The following is a 15,780-nucleotide window of genomic DNA, read 5'->3' on the forward strand; positions in this document are numbered from 1 at the left end:
TGAAAAGGGAGGCTAATACTTCTACCCAGATGGATGAATTTTTTAAATTTTTTAATGTTTATTTTATTTTTTGAGAGAGAGAGATGGCGGGCGGGGGATGGGGGGTGGGTAGTACAGAAAGGGAGACACAGAATCAGAAACAGGCTCCAGGCTCTGAGCTGTCAGCCCAGAGCTGACGCAGGGCTCGAATTCACAGACCACGAGATCATGACCTGAGCCAAAGTCGCACGCTTAACCAACTGAGCCACCCAGGCGCCTCTGATTTTTAATAATTAAATGAGATTTCATTCAACACACAAACACCCACAGGCACTTGCAGACACATGCACACACACCCACAGAGGAGTATGCACGCACACAGAGCAGACACCTGGCCCAGACATTGGGACATGGCAGACACTCGGGGAAGGTTAGTTGCTATTCTCATTAACAATGGTACAATTGAGTAAATATGACCATTTCATGTCTCCGTAATTTTATATTTCATATTTTCAAATATGTGCTTTTGAAGTAATCACATCTACAAAGATGACAGAAAACAGTGGACATTCCTTTTGAGCAAAAAATCAAACTGAGTTGGGGTGCCTGGGTGGCTCAGTCGGTTAAGTGTCTGACTTCGGCTCAGGTCACAATCTCACGGTTTGTGGGTTCGAGCCCCGCATCAGGCTCTGTGCTGACAGCTCAGAGCCTGGAGCCTCCTTCGGATTCTGAGTCTCCCTCTCTCTCTGCCCCTCCCCTGCTCACCCTCTGTCTCTCTCTCTCTCTCTCTCTCTCAAAAGTAAATAAAACATTAAAAAATTTAAAAAAAATTAAACTGAGATACCAGCAGCTCAAGAAGGAGAGGTTGAAGGTTAAACAGAAAATTTAAAAAAATAAATAAATAAAAAACATAAGAGGCAAGAAAATAATTACTAGTCTAAATCACAGGTCCTAGAAGAAATAAAATAGATCTCAGAAGGCAGTAACATTAAAGCAAAATATTATTTCCCATAGCAGTTTATATTATGCAGAGATTCTGAGCCAATTCTTTAAGAGATAAAAAAAAAATCTGGCACAATTAGATGGCAGTTGTGGGTTTGTGGTCAGAGTATAAACTGTTAGAACCAAAGAGAAATATGGTGAATCAGACAAATGACTCTTAAAAATCACCTTCAAGGTTTATAGGGAATCAGAACATAACAACATGTATGGAGGTCCTTCACTAACCACAAGGACAGACAATGGGTGAAACACAGAGAAGGTATAGCAGAAAAGGCTCCACTCAATTTATAAGTATATCTGTTACCACAACAAACCCATAAGGCACTCAAAGAGCAATAAAGTATAAGCCCTTCATTTTAGAACTTTACTCACTTAAAAATCTGTATCACCAAAAATCTAAAGGAAACCACTACAAAGTGGCTGATTTCTGATTCGTAGGCTGAATGGTGTATCCGGGCAAATAGGTTGACCAATTATCTAGTAGGTACTCTAAGTGAAATTATAATAAAATTAACATCACCAAATTCTTTTTTTCCCCTTTTTGGGGGAGTAAAGCTGTCTTTTAAACATAATTTATTGACAAATTGATTTCCATACAACATCAAATTCTTACCTTCATGAAAAATACTCTGATTTCCTCAAGTCACTAGAAGTTATCATGAATAAAATTCTTAAGAGAGGATACAAAGTTCCAGTCATTACTTCCTGCCGGAGATGACACTGAGAATTCCCATACTGCCCATGGGCATTATCTTTCACGGGAAGCTACAAAGAGAATTGTTTTCCCAACCAAGAAAACTTGTTCAGCTCTTCTCAGGTTTATATGTGAAATTAAAAAAGGTTCAGCTCTTCTCAGGTTTATATGTGAAATTAAACCTATTCAGACCAAAGCATGTGGGCAAGAGGCCAAGAAAAGTGAGAATTCCAAAGAAATGGATAAATTCCTAGAAACACATAACCTCCTAAAACGGAATCAGGAAGAGAAAGAAAATCTGAACAGCAATGAAATGGAATCAGAAATTAATTAATTAATTAAAAAAAAAAAACTATCTCCCAATAAACAAAAGTCTAGGACCAGATGACTTCACAGGTGAATTCCATCAAACATTTAAATAAGAGCTAATACCTATTCTTCTCAAACTATTACAACAATTAGAAGAAAAGGGAATGCTTCAAAATTCATTCTCTGAAGCCAGCATTATCCTGATACCAAAACCAGATAAAGACACTACAAAAAAAGAAAACTATAGGCCAATATCTCTGATGAACACAGATGCTAGTATTAGCAAATATCAACAAAATATTAGCAAACAAAATCCGACAATACATTTAAAAAATCATTTCCCACAATGGGGCACCTGGGTGGCTCAGTCAGTTAAGCATCTGACTCTTGCTTTTGGCTCAGGTCATGATCTTGCAGTCACGAGGCTGAACCTCTTTTTGGGCTTGTGCTGAGCATGAAGCCTGCTTGGGATTCTCTCTCTCCCTCTCTCTCTCTGCCCCTCCCCACCCCTCACAAAATAAATAAATAAACTTAAAAAAAAAATCACTTACCATGATCAAGCCGAATTTATTCCCAGGATGCAAGGGTGGTTCGATATTCGCAAATCAATCAAGGTGATTGATATATCACACAAACAAGACAAAGGATTAAAAGCCATAGGGTCATTTAAAGAGATGCAGAAAAGCATTTAACAAAGTATAGCATCCATTCAAGATAAAAACCCTCAGCAAAGGAGGTTTAGAGGGAACACACCTCAACATAATAAAGCCCATATATTAAAAAGCCACAGCTAATATCATACTCAATGGGGAAAAACTGAGAGCTTTTCCCTTAAGATTGGGAATAAGACAAAGATGTCCACTCTCACCACTTTTATCCACCATAGTATTAGAAGCCCTTGTCACAGCAATCAGACAACAACGAAAAGACATCCAAATTAGTAAGGAAGAAGAAAAAAATATTCACTATTTGCAAATGATGTGATTATACATATATATATATATATATATGTACATATATAGAGACATGTGTACATATATATGTACATATATATAGTCCTAAAGACCCCACCAGAAACTCCCGGAACTCATAAATGAATTCAGTAAGGTCATAGGATACAAAATCGATGTACAGAAATCTCTTGCATTTCTATACACTAATAACAAAGTGGCAGAAAGGGAAATTAAGAAAACAATCCCATTTACAACTATACCAAAAATAATAAGACACTAAGGAATAAACCTAACCAAAGTAGTGAAAGACCTATACTCTGAAAAGTATAAAACACTGATAAAAGAAAGTCAAGACCACTCAAACAAATGGAAAGATATCCTATGCTCAAGAATTGGAAGAACAAATATTGTTAAAATGTCTATGCTACCCAAAGCAATCTACAGATTTAATGCAATTCCTATCAAAATACCAAGAGCACTTTTCACAGAACTAGTATAAATAATCCTAAAATCTGTACGGAACCATAAAAGATCCCAAATATCCAAAGCAATCTTGAAAAGGAAGGACTGAACTGGGGATATCACAATCTCAGATTTCAGGATATACTACAAATCTGTAGTAACCAAAACAGTTTGGTAGTGGCAGAAAAACAGACACATAGATCAATGGAACACAATAGAAAGTCCAGAAACAAACCCCTGATTATACGGTCAATTAATCTTTTTTTTTTTTTTAATTTTTTTTCAACGTTTATTTATTTTTTGGGGACAGAGAGAGACAGAGCATGAACGGGGGAGGGGCAGAGAGAGAGGGAGACACAGAATCGGAAACAGGCTCCAGGCTCCGAGCCATCAGCCCAGAGCCTGACGCGGGGCTCGAACTCACGGACCGTGAGATCGTGACCTGGCTGAAGTCGGACGCTTAACCGACTGCGCCACCCAGGCGCCCCTATACGGTCAATTAATCTTCAACAAAGGAGGAAAGAGTATACAATGGGAAAAAGTGTGTTCAACAAAGGGTTTTGGGAAAACTGGACAGCTATATGCAAAAGAATGAAACTGGACCACTCTCTTACACAATACACAAAAATAAACTCAATATGGATTAAGGACCTAAATGTTAGACCCGAAACCATAAAAATCCTAGAAGAGAGGAGGGGCAATAATTTCTCTGACATTGGTCATACCAACATTTTTCTGGATGTGTCCACTGAGGCAAGGGAAACAAAAGCAAAAATAAACTATTAGGACTACATCAAATTAAAAAGCTTCTGCACAGCATAACAATAAAAAAATCAACAAAACTCAAAGACAACCTACTGAATGGGAGAAGATATTTGCAGATGACAAATTGGATAAAGGCTTAGTATCCAAAATATACAAAGAACTTATACAACTCAACATACACACACACACACACACACACACACACACACACACACACACACACACAAATAATCCAATTAAATGGATATTTTAATGGCAGAAGACATTTCACCAAAAAGACATACAGATGGCAGGCAGACACATGCAAAGATGCTCAACGTCAATAATCATTAGGGAAATACAAATCAAAACAACAATGAGCTATCACCTCACACCTGTCAGACTGACTAAAATCAAAAAACACATGGGGCGCCTGGGTGGCGCAGTCGGTTAAGCGTCCGACTTCAGCCAGGTCACGATCTCGCGGTCCGTGAGTTCGAGCCCCGCGTCAGGCTCTGGGCTGATGGCTCAGAGCCTGGAGCCTGCTTCCGGTTCTGTGTCTCCCTCTCTCTCTGCCCCTCGCCCGTTCATGCTCTGTCTCTCTCTGTCCCCAAAATAAATAAACGTTGAAAAAAAAAATTAAAAAAAAATAATAAAATCAAAAAACACAGAAAACAATACGTGTGCACTGTTTGTTGGTGGGAATGCAAACTGGTCCAAAACATTAAAAACAGAATTACCAGATGATCCAGTATTGGATATTTTCCCAAAGAATAGGAAAACACTAATTTGAAAAGACACATGCAGCCTTGTGCAGTGGTAGTATCGAAGCCAATGAGGCTTATCCGAGCTGCAATGATTCCTAATTGAAAGATACATGGGCCCCTGTGTTTACTGCAGCGTGATTCACAATAGTAAATTGTGCAAGCAGCCCAAGTATCCATCATAGATGAATGAATATACAAGAAGTGGTACATATATTCAATGGAATATTACTCATCCCTAAGAAAGAATGAAATCTTGCCATTTGCAATAACATGGACAGAGCTAAAGAGTACAATGCTAACTAAAATAAGTCAGTCAGAGAAAGACAAATACCATATAATTTCACTCATGTGGAATTAAAGAAACAAAACAAATGAACAAAGAGAAAAAGAGACAAACCAAGAAATAGACACTTAACTATAAAGAACAGACTGATGGTTTCAAGGTGGGGAGGGGATGGTTGAAACAGCTGAAGGGGATTAAGAGTACACTTACCATGACGAGCACTGAATAATGTATAGAATTGCTGAGTCACTATACGTACACCTGAAACTAACATAATACTGTATGCTAACTACACTGGAATTAAAATAAGAAAGGGGCGTCTGGGTGGCTCAGTCGGTTAGGTGTCCAACTTCGGTTCAGGTCATGATCTCACGGGTCGTGGGTTTGAGCCCCACATCGGGCTCTGTGCTGACAGCTCAGAGCCTGAACCCTGCTTCGGATTGTGTCTCCCTCTCTTTCTGCATAGCCCCTTGCTTGCACTCTCTCCCTCTCAGAAAAATAAACATTAAAAAAATTAATAAAAAAAGTATTAAAAAAAAATTAAAAGGAAAGTGAAGATTCCAGATAGGAGAACATCCAAGATAAGAGAGAGGCAGCAATGTTCTGAAGAGTCAGCATAATTCCTACAGGAGTCTTTCCTGGTCCTCTGAACCCTAGGTTTGCACACACAAAAAATGGGTTTGCAGACCGTGAATTAGTTTTGCCAGGGACTCCGAGCCTCCAACGTCTGGGAGGCTGTATGACACACAAAAAGTTATCTGGTGTCTTCCTATAAGTCTCCCACCTTATTGCCACTATGATTACATCCATCAAATATTTCTGAGCTCTATTTTTCAGCGGGAAGTTAAGTAGGGTGGAGATGTTACACATTTATGGAAAAAGGAGTTGTAATAAAATTGTTCATTGTTATGGCCTTATTTGGGCAAAATTAAATGTGAGGGAAGATAATGTGTAAAACCAGGTATGGGCCTTACAACTCGGCCCTTTAATTTTTCTTCAAACTCCATCGATAAGAAGGTACATATCCCACACCTTTCTACTATAATTATCAAATTACTCAGCCACAAAGACAGTGTGGAAGGCAGCAGGATGTGCAATTGGCTGATTGAAATTTGGTAACAGTTTTAAGACTGTGAAATGACTGTAGCAAGCGTTTCCTACATATTGTCTCATTGAAACCAAGACGAGTTAGTACATTTTGAAGATAAGATGATGGAAACACAGAAAGGTGAAATAACCAATATCACCTAGTCATCAAGTAGCATGGATCGGAGGACACGGCTTCCACCCTTCCTATAATACTCTTAAGAGTCATCAAACTGCTCCTTATGATGCTGATTTTAACTGAGCAGGTGAACTTAGGTGAGTCACTACCTTTATGCTCTGTTCCATTGCCAGCACTAACAACACGAGGATGGCAACATGAAGCTTCCTCAATTAAGTTTTGGTAAGTAACAATTAAGAGGAAGTAGATGACAGTGCTGTATGGTTATTGCCTTCTTTCTTTTACATTTACTATAGAATCTCCTCTTTCCCTCCATCATCGTAAAAAGGCTTCTATTAATGAATGATGCCTCTTTCCAGGATCCCTGAGTCACAACTTTATTCTAATATGTTATAAACAGCCTTATTTATAAAAATAAAACCACATTCTAAGTCTTAGCAACACCCTCTGGCAATTAACAAACTTGCTTAAGATGAGTTTTTATGCAGTAAGTGTGGGAAGAACCTAATTAAGGAAGATGGAGAATTTACAATGAAGAAGGGAAATATAGGACAACATATTGTCGTTAAAAAAAAATACAAGATTTTAGAAATCCAGTAAAGTGGGAAGCTGCCATAGCCAGTTGAAGGGGCAGGGCTACGTGCAAAGAAGGAATGTAAAATCAAGGGAAACACAAACTCAAGCTCAATACACAAGGCCTTCGTGAGCTGTGTTTTTTGAATTCATATTATTGACATTCATTCTAAATTGCAGAGGAAATGAATTTTGAGTTTCAAAGTATCAGCCCTACTACAAGTTATTCACACCACTGTAAGAATAATGGGTTGTGTTCGTTCTAAGTGTAGCACTCCATAAATCAAGGCCTTTGGGACATAACGGAAACTCACTTCAAGGTAGATTGAGCCGAACTACGTGTTTGGGAGAAGAGATGATGGTGCAGAATTTATTAGAAGGGTCTACATGTGTCCATTGAGATGGAGTCAAGAGAAGAAATGTTTTGGGGCGCCTGGGTGGCGCAGTCGGTTAAGCGTCCGACTTCAGCCAGGTCACGATCTCACGGTCCGTGAGTTCGAGCCCCGCGTCAGGCTCTGGGCTGATGGCTCGGAGCCTGGAGCCTGTTTCCGATTCTGTGTCTCCCTCTCTCTCTGCCCCTCCCCCGTTCATGCTCTGTCTCTGTCTGTCCCAAAAATAAATAAAAACGTTGAAGAAAAAACAAATTTAAAAAAAAAAAAAAAAAAAGAAATGTTTTGTGCTTTGTGAGAGACTTGGACAGAGCAATAGGAAGCCACTGAGAGTCAATGGTACAGGTGAACCTTGGGGCCACATCATGTCCTAGCTGGGGCATCCCCAGTCAGTATCTGCCTTCTGAATCTGAGTTCTACGCTTACAAGAAAGAGAATCATACTGTCTTGCTTTGAGTCAGAAGTCACCTCTCCTGTTCTATTTTCGTCTTGCCCTGGGTAGAAGGAATGGGTCACATAGTTCAACTAACTCCTATCACTTGGTTTAGCTTGGATTGTCACAAAAAAATAACGATAGACTAGGTGAACTAAAGAACACGCTTCACCATTCTGGGGTTGGAAGTCTGAGATGAGGGTACAAACATGCTTGTGTTCTGGCGAGAGCTTCCTTCCTGCCTTGCAGACTGTCACCTTATCTCTGTGTACTCACATGGCCTCTCCTCAGTGTATGTATAGGGCTCTCCCTCACTCTCTTCCCCTTAAGGCCACTAATCCCATCATGAGGGTGGAAGTTAGAAGTACTCTAACCCTAATCACCTTCAAAGTTCCCATTTCCAAATGCCAGGACATGGGGGGGGGGAGGCAGTCAGGGCTTGAACATACATGATTTGGGGTGGGGGACCTCACAAACATTCAATCCATTGTGCATATAAATTTGAGACTTCAATGCACACACTTGAGAGAAAGATAAATAATTTTGAAACTGAGGATTCTGTCTGCTGACGGACTCAGTGAACATATTCCAAGTGTGTGCATGATTTGGAAAACACAAATCTGCTGTCACCTCAGTGGAGTATCTTGCTGTGTAAGTGCTACTCTAGTATTTAAAGATACAAATTTTCCCTTAAAAATGCCCCTTAGACCAAGGCCAAGTACATTATCTAATTGAAGAAATAGCCACCGGATGCAAAACCGAAGGAAAAAGTGGCTATGCCCAACACAGTGATGGGCAATTTGCTATTTTCCCAATGGAAACTTCCTCTTTGTTTTTCAAGGTCAACTATGAGCATATGTGTTTTTTGTCTTATGTGTAGACTTTCTAACATAATCCTCACTTAAGACATAATATCTTTGTACAAACATCTCTCTTCTACCAGACCTGTTCTTGAGGACAGAAGTTGATTATTTGAAAACTGGAGAGAGGAAGCAATAAAGACACAGCTTTCAAGGTGACTACAAAGAACATGGACTCTGGGAAACTGGAAGCTTTTATGGGGAGTTTATAAATTTGGAGTCAGTTTGGTAAAAAGATTCATATAACAACTGATCAGACATCATTACAATAAAAGTGTTAGCAGAAGATAAACGATGCCCTGATATCCATAATTAATCATTTTTACAGAAGAACAGGCAAGTAGTTTGGAGATTTCTATTTTGTTTTTGTTTTACTTTTATATTTCCCAGAAAGCTGAATTAATGACAAACATAATTAGACACTTCTACCCACTAATTGGAAGACTTTTTGTAATGCTGTGTTAATTTTATTAAAATTCTATGTGTCAGTTTCCATGATTACACAGTTGCTTCTCTGAACTGATATTACCTAGAACCACTAGATAGCAACAAGCATCCCTTGAAAACAAGCAACTTTGTAGTAGTTGGTCATAGTTTGGTTATTAAGAAAAAACAATCTCAAACTAGTTTAAACAAAAATAAGTAATTCTCTTGCTCATACGATAAAGTGGCCGAAATGGAGGCCCAGCTAGGTGCAGAGGTTCATTATCTTCAGGCATCTCTCTCTCTTTCTTCACCTGTCTCTCTTCTCTTCTCTATTTTGGCGTCATTTTCAAGTCTACTCTTTCAAAAAGACAGAAGACATTTTCTCCCAGCAGCCCACACTCATGGATGATAAAATCAGGGAGGCCTTTCCAACAGCATTTCACAAACCCAAAAAAGCATTCCTTTTGGTCTTGGTTGGACCATGCCCGACTCCATTGCCAGAAAAACTAATGTGTCTAGAAGGATGTGCTACCTGACAGCCCAGAAGGACAGAAATCACACAACCACCTCTGGGTTTTCTTTCTTCCCCTGGACATTTGGGGAAGAAAGGGTAGTCACATACTCCCAAACCACATCGACTAAACATGACTATTATAAAATGACGAAGAGATAGTTCTCCCACAGGACTTATGGAATGAAAAAAAATATCATGCTTTCTGGAAGCTTCAAGATAAACTTTCAGAACTGACACACTATGAAAAAATATTTGCAATACACCTGACTGGCAAATGGTTGATGTCCCTAATAAAGAAAGAGCTTATAAAATAAAAAAGAATGAAACCATCAACATAGAAAAATGAGCAGAGACATGAGCAGAGAATTCACAAAAAATGAAATACAAATGGATTTTAAACATTTGAAAAGATGTTGAACCTTGCTCATAAGAAATGTGTGAATTACAACTACACTGAGATGCTGTTTCTCACTTATCAAATTAGAAAAAATCCACAAGTTTGAAAAGGATATTGGCAAAGTAGTGAGGAAACAGACACACACACACACACACACACACACACGTACATATGCAATAGATGTACATACACAGGTGTGTGTATTTAAATATATCTACTAGGGCATGTAGCAAAAAGAATGGAGAGGACAAAAATGGGCGTTTTGTAGATTTGACTTTTGCATCACATGAATGTTCTATAATTCTTTTTTTAATTACAAAACATAATCTTGAAATAGAAAGCTATTTTGATTCTACAGTTTATACGGAAAGTCAAAAGATCCAGTTCTAACACAATACTGAAGAACAAAATTGGAAGACTGACACAACCCAACTTCAAGAGTTACTTAAAGCTACCATAATCAAGACAGCACAGTATCGATGCACAAATCAACAGAATATAATAGAAAGCCCAGAAATAGATAACCCACAAATATAGCCAATGGATCTTTGACAGAAAAGCAAAGAACAAAGATAGTCTTTTCAACAAAAGGTGCTAGAACAACTGGATGTAGTATACAAAACTCTGAATCTACACTCAGACCTCCCACCTTTCACAAAGAGTTAACTCAAAATGGATCATATCCCCAAATATAAAATGCAATATTTTAAAATTTTTAGAAGAAAACATAGGAGAAACTCTACATGATCTTGGGTTTGGCAATGAGTTTTTAGATACAACACCCAAAGCATAATCCATGAAAGAAAAGAATGAGAACTTAGACTTTATAGCAGTTAAAATCTTCTACTCTGTGAAAGACATTGTTAAAAAAATCAAAGAACAGTTCAAAAGCTTGGAGAAAATATTTGCAAACTACATATGTGATCAATAAAAGGTGGCAAAGGTTGAATAGTTGAAGCATAGGGGATTTTTACCATGGTGAATACATTTATCAAAATCCACAAAACTTTACTGCACAGAGAGCAAACCTTAATGTATATAAATTTCCAAAACTCATTTAGGACCTAGGGGGATCCCAGGAAACAATGTATTCTGTGAGGAGAATCTAACTGTATCACAAATACAACTGGGGAGAAGGGAACTTCGGGGGAGGGGAAAAGTACTGACTAAAGGTCAAAGGAACTGCAGGTAACACACTGTATTCTAGTTGATAACGTTGTTTCCCAAGAGACTATGGGTTAATTCTGATACAGCTACACATGTATACTAGAACAGAACAATTAAGTAAGTGGATGGTGGATGTTAGAAGCCACGTTTCTCACTGTTAACAGTGGAAATTTACAGATAAGCAAGGGGTAGAGGCTAGAATGATCCACGTGGGAACAGAATTGGAGACACGGGTATAAACTCATATTTAGATTAATATAGGTGCAGATGGTTACATGAAGAAATATTGAGTTACATGTATACACAGGTTAGATACATATTTCTATGCTCACTTAGCTGATATCTGAAAGAAACAGCATCTGAGTAACAATGAGCATACCTAGCACCCAGATTGTGGTTTTTAATATTATTCTCCAATAAAAGGAACCAGAGCTCCTAAGAGAAATGGCTGACCACAAACTTGAGGCAGGAAATACATGAGCCTAAAGAATCACGTAGCAACGGGCACCTGAACAGCTCAGTTAAGTGTCTGACTCTGGGTTTGATTTCAGCTCAGGTCATGACCTCATAGTTCATGAGTTTGTGCTCCGTATCAGGCTCTGTATCAGTTCTCTCTCTCCCTCTCCCCGACCCCAACACTGGCGCGCGCGCTCTCTCTCTCTCTCTCTCTCTCTCTCTCTCTCTCACACACACACACACACACACACAATAAGTAAATAACTTTAAAAAAGACAATTTGCACCTTAGTATTATTGTAAAAACAGTCTGGATCCCATACATCCCTTGAGGGTGCCTGAGAAACCCCCTGCCATGTGACCCCAGACCACCCTTTGAGAATTGCTGCTCTAGAACTGACAGCCCATTTACAAGATATACGGAGGAACATGTTAAATGACACCATAGGGAGATTGCCAGCAAAATACAGAATATGGGCAACTACAGGACGGAACAGTTGTAGATAAAATAATGCAACACTCAGGACCTGCTTCAAAAGAATCCAATGAAATGGAGGAGAGAAGGTCAGGGGGAGCCAAGGCTAGGCCTTGAGGTCACAAATCTCACAACACTATTTTCCTAATTTTTTGTGTTTCTATTTTTTCGTTAAAAAAAGAAGAAGAAAAAAAGAAAGAAAGAAACAAACAAACAAACAAGATGACTTCTCCAGATATGTCCACTGGAACTCGGTGCTCAGTGGGCCAAATGCCTTTTAGAAGTCTCCAAATGCAATTCTAAATGAGAGCTGAGACAGTTCAACAGCCCACAAAAGAGTCACTAACTCAGAAATGACAATTCAAGGAGACATAAGATGCTTTTTGCTGATTTCTGCATAAGGAAAGCGGGCTGAATTACATTCACTTTGCTTTTATCCTGATGGTTTTTATGACAACAGGCACTCTAAGCATTTCTGCCCTGTACCACAGTCCAGGAGGTGTGACCTGTGTGTGGGGGGGGGGGGCTGTGAGGATGGGGGGTGCACGGAGAGAAGAAGAACTATGAATGCCATGACTAGGTCTCTCCTTGTGTAAATTGTGGGAAGCACTGGATTATGAGAACATTTTACGATGCCCCTACCAAATCAAAAATTATATATTTGAAAAGTTTATGGAATGAAAACTACCACAATGTTTTAATCAAGTGACAGATTAGAAAACTATTAAAATATATGTAACCAATGGTTAATATTCACCCTATAGAATGCATTTATCATCACATTAAGTGCTATGGACTGAACTGTGTCTCCCCAAAATTCATATATTGAAGGCCTAATACACAATGTGACTGTATTTGGAGATAGGGCCTATAAAGAGGTAATAAAAGTTGCATGGGGTCTTAAGGGTGGGGTCTTGATCCAGTAGGATTAGTGTCCTTAAAAGAAGAGACACCGTAGAACTCCCCCTCCATGTGCACTCAAGAAAGGCCAAGTGACTATGTGCAAGTCTGCAAGAGGGATCTCACCAGAAATCAAACCCTGCTGCACCTTGATCTGGCTTCCAGCCTCCAGAACTGTGAGAGATAAACTCCTGTGGTTTTAACCACAAGAAATACAGGATTTTTTTACGGCCACCAGATTAGTCTAATACACTAAGAGACACTACGCAGCAATTAAAATATGTGCAGGATATATCACTAAAGGAAAAAAAAAGAGCACATCACAGACAATATGTGAAGTATGATCCCATTTACGTAAAGGACCAACAGAAAGGAAACGGTAAAACAACTATGCAGGTGTGCATATGTGTCTTTTGGGGGTCTGGGTGATTCTGTGCCCAGTGAATGAGTACACTTTCCCCCAAAGTCCTTTTTGCACCGTAACCCCACTTCGGGTACTCCGTCGCTTGTTAAGATAAAGATGTCACTGCAGAACTGCAGATAGAAAAAGACATCCAACTCCTGACATTTCAGTTTTTAAAAGCTGAGATCCATGTGTACAACACTTGCAACACCATTTTTTTTGTTTGTTTCCTATCCTAGAAGACGTGGGTGGGCGGAATACCTCTCCCTGGGTAGTAGAAGAAGGGAGAGATACTTCTGCTCTCTCCCCCAAGGTTAGCTTCAAGGGTATGGGAGAAACAGAACCTTCTGCTATATACAGGGTTTGACAGCAGAGATGCCTGCTGCCTGTTTTCCCTGGGGCAAGCACTTCCAAAGGGGGCTCTCACTCACTCAGGAAAGATGCCTGGGATGCTTGTATGGGGAAGGGGGATGTGAAAGGTAAAGGAAGCCCAACCTCGCTCCCCGTATCTTGAAGAACTGTTCCTCATCAGCACAGAAGAAAGTCTATATGCCTGAAGGACTCTTATACAGACCAGAAGGTAGTGACATACACAGTGCAGCCAAGGACCAAATAGGAATGTCAATACCTTACTGGGTGCTCAGGGAACCAGGAACCAGGGAGGACAATACATGCCGCAGAAAATTCTAAGGTGAACATACCCCATAGAGTCCAGCTGTTTTTTCACTCCAGAAGCCATGACCCTCCTTAAGTGCCCAGCATTTAGATAAGCCATGGGGGAAAAGGACAGGCAAAGAGAACTATCAGGACTTAAACTTGTAAGAAGAGTCTTGCTAGGATTGGCTAGAATCCTACTCTACTGTCTGTCACTAAGTAAAATGGGAAATCAAAATAGTACCTCTAAAGAAAAATTGTGTGTGTGTGTGTGTGTGTGTGTGTATAAACATATAAGTGACTAGAAACTGCGGTTCTCTGGGGGTCAGAATAGAGTTTGGAGAACACGTGAAGGAAGAGAATCTCGCTTTTCATGCCATTTGTACTTGTAGAAATTATTTCCGTTTTTCACATCGAGCACGTTAGTCCTGTGATAAAGGTTTCTGGTTTGTCAGAAACAATGACGGAAGCCAAAGGTTCTCACAAACAGTTCCGTGGACAACCGGCGGGGCATCTTCCCTCATGTGTTCACCGTGTGACACTGTGGCTTCATTGTAAACATGGTGTCAGACATGAGGAAAAGGGAGACCTGGGTGACCGGTCACATCACAAGGAAGAAAAGGTGTAACTGCGTAAAAACATTAAAGAAATGTCAAACGTACTTGGCAAGAGCTATCTGGGGTGCATCACATGTCACAGCACTGCCTTTCTAGGAATCATCTAAAGATGGAGTTTTCATGAAAACAGAAAATATAGTAAAAAGGAAAACCCCAGAGTGCCACTGTAGCCAAAGTCTACAAAAGACTGAAAGGGCGGGCCTACGCCGCGGACTCCATCTTGTTCTGTGTCCTTCACCTAGACCACGCCTCCTCCCCTTGAGTAACCTCCCGCTCACCCGTTCAAACTTCCTGATCAAAACACGCCCAGCGACCTGCGTAACAGGACTCTGACCCTTCCCCAGCCAATCCGCTGCCCCTAGACCCCTATAAAACCTTTGTGCTTTTGAAACTCGCTCTCTCTCCCTGGTATCTCACCGCTGCTTCGGTGCAGGTAGGGGATTGAGCTCGAGCTAGCTCGAATAAAGGCTCTTTTGCTTTTGCATCGGCTCCCTGGTGGTCTTTGGGGATCACGAATTCTGGGCATAACAAGACCATCTCCTAAATTGCAGTATCATCTGTATCCCCACCACACAATTCGTCATATTTCAACCATCATATGCTTTTTTATCCTTTTTATTTATTTTTTTAATAAATGTTTATTCGTTTTTGAGACAGAGAGAGAGAGAGAGAGAGAGAGAGAGAGAGAGAGAGAGAGAAAGCAAGAGCAGGAGAGTGGCAGAGAGAGGAGGATCCCTGAGGGATCCCAAGCCGGCTCTGCACTGAGAGCAGTGAGCCCAATGCAGGGCTTGAATTTACACACCATGAAATCATGACCTGAACTGAAGTCAGATGCTCAAGTGACTGAGCCACCCAGGCGCCCCTTTTTATTTTTTATCAATACATATAGACAGCCACACTTCTAGAAATTCCATAAAGCTGTGACCATTCATTACTGTAAATTCAGTGTTTGCATGCAGTACAGACCTCAGAAACACGTATTTCAAATCAACAAATGTTTGTTGGGCACTATGCTGTGCAGTCTATTGGTGCCCGAGGTGCAGAGATGAATACAACCCAGCTCCGGCCATGGGGCATTTACAGTCTTAGAGGAGAGACA

Source organism: Lynx canadensis, chromosome A1 (genome assembly GCF_007474595.2).
Source record: "Lynx canadensis isolate LIC74 chromosome A1, mLynCan4.pri.v2, whole genome shotgun sequence".
Lineage (NCBI taxonomy): Eukaryota > Metazoa > Chordata > Mammalia > Carnivora > Felidae > Lynx > Lynx canadensis.